Raw genomic sequence first — 15,554 nt, 5'->3', positions numbered from 1 at the left:
GCTGCTTTGGGTTCCCAGTCCAGTCCTGCAGTGACCCGTTGCTGAAAGGGAAGAGACAGGTTGGTAGTGCCAGACCACCCACCGTCTGCCCACCACCCTAGGGTCTCTGAGAGCCTCATGGGGCTCTAGTAGGAGGGTGAGGCAAGGGGGTCATCATCCCTTATTCCGCTCCATCACTGAGGTCCGAGCGGCGTGGTAAGCGAGCTCTCCCGCGACGTCACAGTAGTGAAAACGACTTCAGTGTTTCACTGCTGTTCTGTAAGGGCAGTGAATTTAAATGCAGCACTCACAAAGCGCAACACGTGCATAAATGTTGCATACAACCTGCTTATAATGTGGCTTTCTTGTTAGACGCTGCTCTGACTGCTCGCACTTCTGTTGCTTAAATGCGGTTCTAGTCTGCTTGATGTGTGCTCTTTACAGGTGTTAGAGAATATTGGGATTGTGCGTACTCCTATGTATGCTCCGAGCAAGGCACATTTTCCCCCTGAATTAGGGGTGCTTCCAAACCTGGCACTTGATATAGATATAGAGTCTGCATGTCACGTGTTTGAATCTTAAGATAATTGGGGGGAGGATGTAGCCTTATGGCTAGAGCGGTCGACCTTAAAGCTGGAGAACCAGGTTCGAGTCTCGGCAACGACGCTCAGTATCTGGTGATTCTGGGCAAATCACGTAATCTCCCTGTGCCTAGCAAAAAAGAATTTGTCCTTGTATAACGAAACTGGTGCTCATATAAAGCGCTCTGATACCCGATGTCTCTGGTCTAGTTTGCGCTATATAAAACTCTTAAAAAAAAAAAAAAAATTCAAAGGGTTTATGTGCATGTCGCAGAGCACTGAGGTTAACCTTTGGGTCGCAGGTTTGAATCTTGTTTAGAGCTCAATGGGATTGCGCTTTTGCTCAAGGCATCAGCATTAACCTGCTGGCCACGAGTTCCATTCCAGCTAAGATCGCAAAGTAGATTATCTGCCCATTGGAAAGACATGTAAGTAACTGGGGGAGAGAATGTGGCCTAACGGCCAGGGCGGTCGACCTCGGAGCTGGGGAATCGGGCGCGAGCCTTGGCAGGGACGCTCAACATTCTGTGATTCTGGACAAATAACTTAATCTCCCTGTGCCTAACAAAAAAAATATGAATGTGTCTGTCTGTAATGTAAATGGTGCTCATGTAAAGCGCTCTGATACCTTCGGGTCTAGTTCGCGCTATATAAAACTCCACAAATAAAAATGTTAGGAGAAACCTTGAACTCACTGCAAGACTAAATCTGTAATTCTTCTGCCATTTTTCATCGCTCCTATTTTTGTCAGTTTTTGCTTTGGAAATCTTTCGCCATGTTAGAGAGAATCAGCCTCTGTATCTCTGTCCTCTCTCTGTACATCTATACATCATATTGTGAATTGAATGACTAATTGCTTTTTTTTTTATTTACCTTTGACTTTATTTCTCAAAATATCCTACTTGGTGTGAAAGTAAAGTGGAGGGAGGAGTGACAGCATTCATGTGCACTCCCTATGACCGCTTGTATCTTTCACCAGCCCACACACCCTTAACAACCAGAAATACCAGTGTTTCACTGAAGCCTTATTATACATTTTAAATTCCAGAAAAAAGCTAAACAAAACCTAAAAAAATGAACCAGGAAGTCCCAGACATCCGTATGTTGCACTGTGTTACTGTATGACTTCTGCCTTTGTCGTACGGTTTCTACTTTCTCTGTAGGAACTGTAAGTTTGTTGCATTATTTGGGTAACAAATGATCTGGATAACCTGAGAACATGACAGCCCTGAGTCCCCAAGGAATCATTCAAACCGTTTGAGAAACTTTTTGCTTAGTCACTCCTGTATACTCGGAAAGGTACATAAGAAATAAACAAAGGAGCGGGCGTTTCAATATTTATTGAACCATTCTGATTCTTTCATATAGGATATGCGCTGCAATGATTAATAGAAGCAGATAAAAGTGATTAGTGATATAAGAACAGTGAAAAGGATAAGCAATTCCACTAGTGTGCTAAACAGCGTGTATATTTTGGAAAATAAGTTCTGTGTATAGTGTACTACTATGCATACCCTGATCTAGTTGCCTAAAGCAGGTGTTCTGCCAAGAACCCCCTACTGGATGATCTAAGTCCCCATTACCTGAAGGTAAGTATATGTAGGTCCCTGTCTTGGTCACAAGTTGGACATTCCTCTTCGCGGAGCGTAAACAGGAATCAGCTGGGCTGAGACTCCCACAACAGCGACCTTGTAAAGACAGCACAGTGCTCCTCTCATTTGAACACGGAAATGCGTGTGTATTTATAACAGTAGCCATGCTTCTGTGCCGAGGCTTCAGCCAAGCTGTCATTGTTTATTTTCTTGTGATAGCTATGTCTCTTTATGGACGAATGACAAACAACATTTACACAACGTGTGCAGGCCTTGTACTAAATGTTCAAGGTGTCATGATAGTGTACTTAAGAAGTGGAATTGTACGCAATGTGGTTTCAGTGAAACGAATCCTGCACTGTCATACAAGCAAATGTGTGTCAAAAGTCATCATGTAGAAAAGAAGGCAACTTAAGAAACGTGTACCTTTTAAATGGCAGTGTTTCTTCTCGGGCCTAACCTAGCCACGTGACACCTTCAACCCTCTGAAGCAGCATAAATTAATTGACACCCCCTTTTGTGTCGCTTCATATTTATCTGTCTATGTTTCTATTAGCCCTGTTTGCTGTGCGACACTTCCAAATTCTAATTGATGGTTTTGTCATCCGTTGTACTCTGAGAATTAAAAAATATTATGCAGGATGATTATGCCTGGCACCTACTTAGAGCGGTCTTTTGATCAGCAAGTTGCTCATGAGTAGTTGACTTTCATGTCTATCTCATTTTGCTTACTTCTCATTCATTGTCTCTATTTCCTTGTCTTGTGTGTGTCCCTTCCCTAGAACGCAACTATTTACAGTGTTTCTGATTGGATGATTTGTATACATATACTGCTTACATTCAGAGAAGTACTTTTTTAATGTTTTTTCTGGACTCCATGGGAGTGTATTTTTTTTTTAGCTCCCGTATTGTGCTTGACCCCTGACATTAATGACCTGCTCTTTTAGTGTTTCTCCCCCCTCAGCTGTCCCATCGCTTCCCTTCCTGGAGCCATTGACAGGAGAACATGTCGACCATGTCTTTTTTTTGTTGCATATTTATATAGCGCGAATTCTACCCGAAGGTATTGGAGCGCTTTACATGAGCACTGTATTTACATTACACATTCAGGCACGGGGAGATTAAGTGATTTGCCCAGAATCACAGGATGTGGACGCGACCCGAGGCTCGGACCCTGGTTTCCAGCACCAAAGTCGGCAGTCTAGCTGATGGACCACATCCTCTCCCCAACAGTCTTGGTTCAGCCCAATGTAGTATTCATCTCAAACCTATTTCTGATGGCACTTTAACTGTATCATTCCACCACCACTCAATTGCTCACACTGAAATGCATGAGGGATCACTTTAAAACTATAACTCTCTCTTCTGACTCCCTCCTGTTTGTCTCACTCTAACCTGCTAACACGTCATGCATTAGCACATTAAATCTACACCTACCGCCTTTGTCAATACCTGTTTTTCATCAGCACTTTTTCAGAACAGTAATGTTAAGTAGCTGTTTGCTTGTTGCTGAAATCTGGGCTGGCCGAAGTCAGGCTGAATGGGAGGTCCTAGTAGGGACCCAACTGACGACTTTTATCTTAGATGACTTGACTCACTCAAAGCCTCCCCGTAAATCATTGGAAGAGGGAGAGAAAACCCTTACCAGGTCAGTCAGACGGTTGTACCAGCTTCAGCGGAGTGCCACTGGGTCAGATGACATTGTTCTTTACAGGGGCGGTGCGGGGGCGGGGGAGGGGGCAGCCCCAGGGGCCCCCTGCAGTGCACAGTACACTTATACTGTAAGTGTCGTCTTTGGAAACGTTTTAAAATTTTGGCCGTCGATTTTCACTGCATTCTGTGCACGCTTCAGCCTCAGGGTGGGGCATAGGGCCGGGCAGAGCTGCGCTGTTGTGACACAATTGTCATGCGCAGTGTAAACTACACGCGCAGCAGGATCCGATGGGTCCGTATCAGACCAAAGCAAAATGGAATTGGCAGCTGCAGTCTTCTGCTCCCAGCGCCGACTTGTGCCTTCCACCGAAGTTGCAGCAAGTCTCAGGAGAGTCGGTAAGAGAGAGTAAGGCGATGGCATGACTGGCAGTCGTAGTCCAGTCGCTCTCTACTGTCGCACTACACTTTACGTTCTTATGAAGAAGAACTGTGTGATGTGAACGCGGGAATAAACAGATTCGCATTAACACGCTTCTTTCCTCTGAATGCAGTGAACTTTAGAGGCCTTTATTTGGCAAACCTGGTGTCAGGTGTTGCATGCCTTTTGATATGCCCGTGAGCTAGCAGTCGCGTCTCCCTGGCACAGGTGACTGTTATGCAATCATCTGAGCTGGAGTGAAACTCTTGTAAATGGAGCAGGGCAGAGGAGAGCTGTGGTGCTGGAATCTCTTGATCGAGTCCCACACCAGCGAGTGAGTCATCCCTTGATAAAGTAATGATTGTAGTCTAGTTTCTATGTTCTCCGTTTGTTGTTTAATTTCAGGCCCTCTGATACAAGTTCACTTAGAGCGGCCGAGTCCTCCGCTTACACTGCATATGTGTGCATTAACACAGAGACGTTTTTAGGCATGGGCAAAGTGGGTTTCGGCCTAGGGACCCATCTTTTAAGGGGGCATTTCTTAGTTGATCAGAACAGTAAGGCTGTAATAACAACTTTACTTCTTTTTATCTTTTTTATTGTTTTGCGTTCCAATCAGCCTCTGCATCGAAAATGTGCCAATTTTAGCCAGAGCTAATATTGACATCATAGGAGCCATGTTCTGATTGGGCTTACCTAAGCGACAGTTAAATATTCATGCCCAGCCCAACTGCATGGGCCTTTCATTCTGCCCACAAAGACAACTGCAGGGAGGAGTGTGCTGCCACCTATTACCTTTTGCCATCAGGGCAATCCACTATAATTGTGCCCAGTGCCCTGCATTTGTTGCCTTGCTGGGAGTAAAACAAAGGTATGCTTAAAAAATAGAGGCAGCATATTTTAAAAGTGGAAGGCGTCGTTGTGTTTCACCTAAATCTATCTGCTTTTCTTCTCCTGTGTGCGGCGCTGGTTGTGGTCTGCTGTAGGGTGGGGCTGATGTCTGTCCAGTCAAGTCATTGGAAGTACTGGCAATCCCACAAGGTATGTTGTAAATGGCAGTGCACAGTGGCATCCTTCCATCAGTGGCTGCCAAGCATCTCTTCCTGGCCTGATATGCCCATACTGAGAACCCCTAGAGGTGAGACTTACTGTTCTCACGCTTACATTGTTGTTTCTGAACTCTTCACTATGGGTTGACAAGCCCATGTAATTTAAGAAGTGGAATACATAGAAGAACAAGCATTTACAATGCAATGGTCTCGCTTTTGCAAAAGTTAGAGCTATTGGCATTGTAAATGACAAACTTTTTATTTATGGGTTGGTTTTGAAAACAGATAAATAATGGCATTGTCATTTACAATGCTAATACATTTAGCTCTCGTAAATGCGAGACCTATTTCATTTGCACACACACAGAGCCTCACACACAGAGAGCCACACACAGAGAGCCACACACACACACAGCGACACACACACACAGCCACACACAGCCACACACACACACAGAGCCACACAAACACACACAGAGCCACACACACAGAGCAACAGACACACACAGAGCCACACACACAGAGCCTCACACACACACACAGAGCTACACACACACACAGAGCCACACACACACACACAGAGCCACACACACACACAGAGCCACACACACACACACAGCCACACACACACACACAGCCACACACACACACAGAGCCACACACACACACAGAGCCACACACACACAGAGCCACATACAATCTGGTTGACATAGGAAGAACAAAGTGTAGGATCCTGTTAGGATTGAGACGTCATAGATAAATAAGACTGACAAGTATTATTGTGAATGTGCAGTATTAATGCCTTCGCTTCAAAGCATGCATGGTGCATAACAGTGTACATTCTGTTGTGTGCTCAAGACCAAAGCCCTCTTCTCTCAATGCCACTCACGCGGGCGGGTGTGTGGGTAGAGAGTAGAGAGAAAGAGCAGAGAGTGAGTAGTAGAGAGTAATAGAGTGAGTAGTAGAGTGAGAAGTAGAGAGTAGTAGCGTGAGTAGTAGCGTGAGTAGTAGAGAGTAGCAGAGAAGGAGTAGAGAGTAGCAGAGAAGGAGTAGAGTGAGTAGTAGAGAGTAGTAGAAAGTGAGTAGTAGAGAGTAGGGGAGAGTGAGTAGTAGAGTGAGTAGTAGAGAGTAGTAGTGATGAGTGAGTAGAAGAGAGTAGTAGAGAGTGAGTAGTAGAGAGTAGTAGAGTGAGAAGAGTGTAGTAGAGATACACACAGGGGCTCACAAGCACAGCACAGGACAGAGCTATACTCACAGGAGGGGCGTCACACGCACAAAAAGAAACAAATGCCAAAATGATGTGTGCTGCATACTGAGAACATAAAACAAGCTGCGGAACCCGGAAGACAAAAAATATTAGAGATCATTCAACGTATCCCCTCAATACTGCATTTTCCATTGAAAGGCCAATCATAACTGATGAAACAATATGCATCAACTGGTAAGACGGTGCTGGGCAGTTACATATATTTTCCTGAAAGTCCAATCACGAGGTATCTGAAAATAATAATTTAAAAATGGGGAAGGCGGTTGCATTGCACACAAGATGGGTGGTTAATGGAAGCGAGCTCTGCTTTAAACTAAACTCACTAGTATTGTTGTACATTAAAAAGAAATCACATTGCGAGGAATCATGGTGCCTGCTCATGAGCGCACCACCCCACCAGCCTGCTTCATCCCCCCACACCAATGACCCAGGTACCATCTGACACTTCACCTCGGTGATGCGACATCCCACCATCTTTCACGTGGAGGGTGGAAAGAAAGGTATTTTGTTTCTGAATTGCACTGTGGTGCTTTTACACGTGGTCATAGTTACAGAGCATTTATTATTCGGTGAGATTATATTTACAACTGCGTGTCTTCGAATGCGGGGACCGTAGTTGCGTAAGTCATGACCTACATTTTTTAAGTGGTAACTGTAGGTTATTGCCTCTCGAATTACTAACATGGAGTAAATAAAAAACAAGCGCTCACCAGGATTTTTGCATCTCGCTTTCACTTTAAGCGAGATGCAAAAATAACCCACCACGGACTACAACTCCCCGCCACATATTCGCACAAACCTCGACCTCAGCCCACCCCACACCAACACAACACGACCCAACCACGCACCTCACACAAGTTACCATTACACATTACAGCAAGCTCATAAAACGCATCAACACAACACATGTGTGCTACACACCACCAGCCCCGCAACGTATCACCACAACACCCACAAGTCAACACAACACAGGTGTTCTACTCACCACCAGTCTCGCATCCACACAACACCCACAAGTCACCACAACAAATGTGTGCTACGCACCACCAGCCCCCGCCACGCATCACCACAACACACGTGTGCTAGGCACCACCAGCCCTCCCTACGTATCACTACAACACCCACAAGTAACCACAACACAGGTGTGCTACTCACCATAAGCCCCTGCCACGCATCACTACAACACACTTGTGCTGCACACCACCAGTCCCCGCCACGCATCAATATAACACCCACGCTTCACCACAACACACGTATGCTACACAGCACCAGCCTTACTGCGCATCACACAAGCTCACACAGAACCGTAGCAAGTTATGACCACATCAAACCTGGGCTGTACGTCGACATAAGTCATCGAATCTACACCGGACTCAAAACACAATTCAACCCGCATAAATCTGCACTTCATTCCACTAAGCATCACCCCCTTCAAACACCACAGCCCACCCACCCACACTACACGTGTCCCCCACACACCACAGCATCGCCGTGCACGCAGCACCTCCAAGTACCAGGGCCTCACCACGGGTCCCGGGGGTGTCACTGGTGCAGTGGCACCGGGGCTCAGAGCTGCCCACTTCACCCAAATCATATTTGTGTTTTACTGTGAAACTAAGGGGAGGGGCAGATGGGCATGGTTTCCTCACGTGTTTTAGGGCCCGTTGCCACATAGTCCCACGTGACGCATTACCACAACAGACCCTGCCACGCACCAACCAAAGCCCGGAATCTTCACACCTCACAAGACATCACAAGAACCAGCCACCATTAACCACACACCTCTACACAACCACCCCACGCAGCACCAACCACAAGCTCTGACAAACCCAGAACGTATCACAAAACAACCCCACAAAGCACAACCAACCTCAGCCACCCCAGGCACATGTCTGCAACGCAAGATCTCGGAAAGATAGCACAGCGAGTTAAGCTCTTGCTGCTGTCCCGCCCGCCGCGGGGGCTGCCAGCGGCATGAGTATGGGTGTGTGCTTGGGGGTGGGGGGAGAACTGACCTATCGACAAGACCCCCCTCCTCCAATGCCTACCAACTCTACCTCTTCACAGCATTACCTTGGTGCGCCCAGCTGAGGGATATTCAAGCCATCAGCAGCACTGCCAGGACCAGTGAGAGCGTCATCGTAGTCAGGTCGATACCAGCCACAGACCCCGTAGAACTGTATGTCCGAGCGCAGGGTCCGAGTCCAGTCAGAGCCAAGAGTCGCAGCACAGGGACCGTCTCTAAAGAACCCTCTTGTCCTGGGTGCCAAGAAGCCTTCTACTGAGCCCCGCTCGCCAGCTCCTGTTGGCTACTGGCCCAGCCCCTGATGAGCTTGGACTGAAAGAGAGCTTGTCTCCCAAACACAAACATCTACCAAACAGGATATCCAGTCTGAGCAACGAGCGTGTGAGGGAGGAAGATCCCGGCATCTGTGAGGACCTCTCACTCTAAGACCTGCTTCTCCTTCTGCCACGCTAGGAAAAAACAAGGGTTATGCTATACATGAGGAAAATACATCAGAAGATGTGTATAAATAAGAAAAATTACAGAGGGATTAATTCAATATTTATTCTCATAAAGGGATAGACTAATAACCCTGATGTTTCAAAATGATTTCTAGAACTATTATATTCACAAATCACATTAACATATGTACGTATCCAAAGACAGGGTGGGGCACAAAAAGAAATATCAACAAAAGACTGTACAATAATACAAAACCCTAATTTGCATTCATCCTATATACAATACAATATACAAAATATATATATACATCACATATACAATATCTGCAAAAAATATACAGAACATATACACCCAAAAACAAATATAAGACAATATCACTGTGTACACTTTTACATCAAAGTGCTACACTTCTAGGAAGTCCTAAGCAGCGCCAAAGGTATGTCACTCCTAACTAATTATTTATAAGGCGCTTATATTGGAGTATAAACAAATTTAAACTTTAAGGGGGACTCCTTCATAGAATGTCGACGCACTCGCGGTCGCGTTTCTATGGGCTTCATCAGGACAAGGGCATACACTAAAACAATAATGATAATATATATTTACAACACAACAATTAGATCTGCCATAAACACACTATCCCGTGCGTAGCTTTGCAGTGCCAAAATTATAATGTGTGGATCCAAAAAGAAAACCACAAGAGGGGAAGCAAGATTGAAATACCAGAAAAGTGAAGGTGAAGCGAAGGAAAACACCTCATCAAACTTAAAAATGTGTAATCCACAACCAAACATGCATCACTTTGTGACATAAAGTGACCAAAAAAACAACACTACGGAGAAAAAGTCTCTCAGCTAAATACCTTAAACAAAAGTGCAGGCGCACTCACAAGTCCCTAGTTGTACAGGGACAGGACAATCTGGGTACTCAATCCAAGGGTACCTATACAAGTATAAACAAAATTCTTAGTACCCATAGAGGAGGGGCGTGTGGGGGGGGGAGGAAAAAATCTCTACACTCGACAACAAATTAGGGAGGAGTGCAGAATATGACCAGTGAAGTACAAAATAACACATACCTCAGGGGAAAAATCCTTTCGTGCCCACTGTGTAATTCCTTCTATATTCAAGTGGTTGCTCCTAGCTAGTAATGGATCTTGTGTCACTCTTCTTTTTCTGTAAAAGAAGTGACACCAAAAGCTTTCCTCAGTCAACTGAGTGCGCTGTCAACCTACGAGCCAAGCGCACTACCCCTGCCATACTGCATCATTGTGAGCCGCCTATATAACCTAGAAAATTCACCTATTTAGGTCGGCACTAGTAGTGATGTAGTACAAGTGCCACAGAATAATTATTAATCAGGTCACGCTCCGCTTCCCTAAACAAACTAGAGTATCCGGACCTCAATAAGTATATGCGGCAGGTCACGCTCCGCTTCCCTAAGAAAATTACTATCCAAAACCTCACTCCCTATATGCGGCAGTTATATCTACATACCTCCAAAGGGGAATCCAGGTTATCTCTAGGTCTTCTCCTCACAGGGTGTACAAGGAAGCCGCCATAGCGTGCAGGGGAGGAAACGCCGTCTCTGTACTGGCTCTATATGCGCAATGGCATCACACGCGCCGGCTCAAACGTGACTGGTCCAAAAAGATAGAAAACGGACTCCCGTTCACAACACGGATGAGAAACTAACAGAGGACTAGGACGGGGGAGAACATCAATAAATGAAAAAGGGAAACAGGGGAAGAATCACTACTAAAATATACAATGGGTACCATGGAGAATTCCCGGGTGCCAGAAAACTCACCGAGGGTGTATTAAAAACCACAAAAGCAGAAAAAACAATCAGGCGAAATATACAACAAATCATCAAAGAAAATAGTGCGTACCCCACAAGGAAAAATAATTTTTTACATAGAAAAGAATCAGTCCACCGTGATCCACATGTCAAGGAACAAAACAAAAAGGAGGTAATTTTAATTCCATTAATATGTGAACTATAGGACACTGCATATGCACACTTTGACGTACAATCTAGAAAGAAGAGAATCGCAACTCAAACGGAAGCGAATGTATGAACCAGGCAGGGGAACCTATCCGATAGGTGCACAAATGAAATCAGGATGCAACATATATTGTAAACAACCTTTATACTAAGAATCCATGGGAGTAACATCCTGCTAGACTTACAAGATTATGATTACATCTGCTTACCTATCTAGCTGTATGTAAGTCAAAACCTGTGTATGTCTGCCTGCCTTTCTAAATCAAAGCCAACAGTTCGTCATGGTCAAATAGTACGTTGGTGGCGGTGTGGTATCTTTCGATCAGTCTAGCTTCTGTACGATTTAATTTAGTCCCTAGATCCCCTCTGTTGTTTGCTACGATTACCACTAGCACTGACCAAGTCAAATCTTCCTCACTATGCCCAGCTTCAATGAAATGCTGGACAAGTGTTGCTCCTGGAGTTCTACACCTTATGCGTGACTTGTGTGGACCAATACGCATTTTCACTGCTTGGGTTGTTTGACTTATGTAAGCAAGGTCACATGGGCAAAAGACCACATACACCACGTTTTTGGTGTTACAGTTAGAAAACGAGCGCATAGTATGTGTCTTATCATTAATCACAAGTGACTTCAGGTCTCTAAAGTGGTGACAAGCCGTACAATTCATACAGCGGTAGTGTCCCACCAGAGCTGGAAGACCTAACAGGCTTCTGGTGTCTTTTTTGGCTGCTGGTTCTCTACTTGCTCGCACCAGATGTTGTTTTACGTTTTTTCCTTTTTTGAAGGCGAAGAGGGGCTTCGGGATGTTCAAGTGTTCAATCAACCTCCAATTTTTAAGGATTATCTGTTTTACTTTATTCGCCTTGGGTTTGAAGGTCAATACACAAGTCATTTGTGCATTCTCAGTTTTCTCTTTAGGGGTGAGTAGAGTTTCTTGCGGCGTGTACCATGCCCTTTTTAAAGCTGCTCTAACTAATTTCTTGGGGTAGCCTCTAGTACATAATTTATTCAAGAGGGTCTCAGCATTCTCTAAATAGTCGTGGTTGTTGGAACAATTACGACGGATTCGTAAAAATTGCCAGTAGGGTAAGTTTTCTTCAAGACTCCTCGGGGGACCACTCATGAATTCCAACAGCGTGTTACAGCCGGTCGGTTTGGTAAAGAGGCTCACCTCTAAATGGCCATTATTGCTAAAAATCCATAGGTCAAAAAAATTAATTATTTCTTTGCTAAAACTGATGATAAATTTAAGGTCAGTACATGCATTCAGCCACCTGTGGAATTGGTCAACCTCCTCACTATTACCATTCCAGATAAGGAATATGTCGTAGATGAAACGTACCCACCTCGACAAATGGTGTTGAAAGGGGGTCGTTTCGTCAAAGACATATCTACCCTCAGATTGGTCCATTACCAGGTTTGCTATCTCTGGGGCAAAGCAACACCCCATTGCTACCCCCTTCAGTTGTAAAAACAACTCACCCTTAAATGCCCAAAAACTATTTTTAAGGCAAATCCTTGCCAAATCCAAAATGAACTTGGTCGGGACCTGGTGTGGTCTACTCCTTTGATTTAAGACCAGTTCCATCACGAGTAAAGCCTCATCCTGCAGGATATTGGTATATAAAATCTCGATGTCGAAGGAGACCAGCAACTGCTGGTCTCCATCGAACACTGAGTTCTCGATCTTATGGATCAAGTCCATCGTATCTCTTATATACGCTCTAGTGGTGCAAACAAAAGGTTTCAGAAGGGTGTCTATGTACTTGGCTAAGGGCTCAAGTAAAGAACCACACGCTGCGATAATCTAGCGCCCAGGGGGTTTCTCGGCAGCCTTATTTTTATCAACAGGTGGCATTAATGATGACAATCACTTCCGTGGAGCTGCTGGGGGTTTGTAGTTTTCAGAGCTACCTCAGTCATGATACCCTCGAGATAGAGAGGGTCAGCCTGAATAACGCTGTGTGCTTTTGTCCTCCACTCGCATTTATTTTAGCTTTTAATTATGTTTTTTGTCCTGCTGACTAACAAAGACATGATGGTAGAAATTAAGTGTTTCCTCAGTTCACGCTAATGTCATGCACACCCTTGACAGACGCAAATGTGTGGTATGCAGATAATTCACTAGTTTATCTTTCTTGGGGCTGGCAGGATCCTGAGTTATATCTTGTGTACTCCTCATGTATGTTGTCAGTCGAGTCTGTGAAATTGCAGGTTTGGGTTTAATGTAAATTCTAATTCAGACCCTAAATAGTTCTTTGTTATTCAGTGATAGGCAGTTCCTAAGCGAATAGGACAACTCCTTGGCATTGTTCTGATTGTTGTCTCAGTTAAATAATCTGCTCTTGACAATGTTACAACTGAAGTAGTTTATATATTAAGAGGGATTCCCACGTTCTTATTAAAACTTTGAACGAGAGGCATTTCATTGGTGGGGAAAAGAGGTAGGTGGTGGGCTGGGCCATGTACTTTGCAGAGGGGCCCCCTCAAGTTTTGTTATGCCACTGGTTCTTTATGGCCACAACTACCTTTGATTTTTGACTTTCAGGTTGCAAGACCGAAGCACAAACTAATAAATACTGCAGGGAATTAAAATACATCAGACACCCGTTGGAGGTGGGGGGGGGGTGGCGGGGGGGGAGGTGAGCGCAGGCAGGGAAGGGGGAAAGCGTAGGGATGGAAAAGGAGCCAAACAAAGTAGGTAAGAATAATGCAATGAAGATGAAAAAACTATAGAAGAAGACAGATGAAAGAAAAAGAGAAAGGTCAAATGATTGAAAAAGGGGACGAGGAAAAGAAAGAAGAATAGGAAGGAATATAAACAAAAATAATGTAAGAAAAGAATAGAAATATGGATAGGAAAGATGCACGGAATTAATTGAGAAGGAAGGAAGATACAAGGAAAGATCGTAGAAGAAAACAATAGAATTGAAGGAAAGGAATACGAAAAGAAAAGGGAGAAGGAAGGGATGAAGGAACTACGTGGTGCTAAGAAGAAAAGAATAGTACAAGTGAATCAAAGAAGAATGGAAGGAAAGAAAATGAAATAAATATATAAAGAACACAAGATATGAAAGAGAAATAGAAGGAAAAGAAAATGTACAGAAAGAAAGAACGATTGATACAAGGACTGTTAAAGTGAAAGAAAGAATAGTATAAAATAGGGAAGAACGTAACGAAAGTTCGGAAGGAATAACAAATAAAGGAAACCCTAAAAAGGAGTATGGTCTGGAATGAAGAAAAGGGGAACAAAGCGCTCATAGCAAGGGTCGGAAATGGTAATTTTGATCGATCATTCATTGCCATTCGCTACAAATTGAGTTTACTTTTTTTCTCTAGCTAAGCCCCAGTTTTCTGCTTCCCACCATACTCTTTCGTCTCTCCTAGCTAAAACCAGTTAATGCCACCTCGTAAATATGGAAGGGGTTGTGAGGTAGAGCAATAGCTGGCTACCTAGTCGACATGTTTCGTAAGCAGACCCCTACTGCTTGCTCATCAGGACCGAAATACTGATCCCTACATATAGGTACTCATTCCTAAATAGATATGCCTACTGTCCTACAAACAATCAGCAAAAATCAGCTGGCTGTTTGAGCTTTGGGGCATGAGTGGGCCCAGGTGAAGCAAAAGTATTCAAATGAAAAATGGACCCATTATGGTCTTTTGGCAGTATTGTTCAGAGCCCCATGAGTTTGCAGGCGAGGGGTTTCTGCGCGGTTTAATGTCCGGCAGGTCTAGAAATCATTATTCCTACCCCTGTGCTCCTCTGAGGTCCTGATGAGTAAGCAGTAGGGGTCTGCTTACGAAACATGTCGACTAGGTAGCCAGCTATTGCTCTACCTCACAACCCCTTCTTAACATTCCCAGCTAGAGAAACCAATAAAGTGTATTCTTTTCTACTAAGCCAGGGAATTTTTAACCTTTTTTCAGTTTTTTCACACTCACTAGTGTTAGGTCCCTACACTTTCACTGATACCTATCCACCCACACATAGCCACTGTCACAACTTAAGTGCTCCCGCGTAGTCGCCTGGTCGTAGCACGCCCCGTCCCGTTATAGGGGCGGGAAGACCCCTATGATGAAGCATGACACTTACGGTTTTTTAGTGTGTGAGGGGTATTTTAACAAGCACACTGTGCTCTCGTCTTTCCACCTCTAAGAGAGAGCCTAGTATCACTCCTATTAGAAAATTAAAATAAAAAATCACTTCACTTTTCTTTGATAGAATCCTTTTGGTTATATTTGTGTCTCAAAGACACCCTGCTGCACCCCTGAAAAGAACATGTGTGTGCATATGGCGCGCATACATGCCCTATGGGCATGTGTGTGCATCATATGCCACCTTTAAAAATGCCAATTTGTGCATTTCTGGAAAAATTCGCAAGTTACCATCAACTGAAAGTTGGTGGTAATTTGCGAATTCTTAAACAAAATTTGCAAGCTAAAATTACTACATACATAGCATTTAAGGAATCGCAAATTTGCGATTCCCTAAATACTATGGGAAAATAGGGAATCGCACAAGTTTGCAATTCCT

At 44.3% G+C, this 15,554-nt stretch overlaps 1 protein-coding gene across 1 annotated transcript in view; it reads left to right on the top strand.

Moving 5' to 3' along the window:
- SWAP70 (switching B cell complex subunit SWAP70) overlaps positions 1–15,554 on the top strand; it is a 367,323-nt gene that overhangs the window by 325,721 nt on the left and 26,048 nt on the right. The gene's annotated exons all lie outside the window — the stretch shown is intronic.

Source organism: Lissotriton vulgaris, chromosome 2_1 (assembly GCF_964263255.1).
Source record: "Lissotriton vulgaris chromosome 2_1, aLisVul1.2, whole genome shotgun sequence".
NCBI classification, from domain to species: Eukaryota; Metazoa; Chordata; class Amphibia; order Caudata; family Salamandridae; genus Lissotriton; species Lissotriton vulgaris.
Note: the sequence above shows the minus strand (reverse complement) of the source record. Positions and strands in the feature narration are given on the sequence as shown.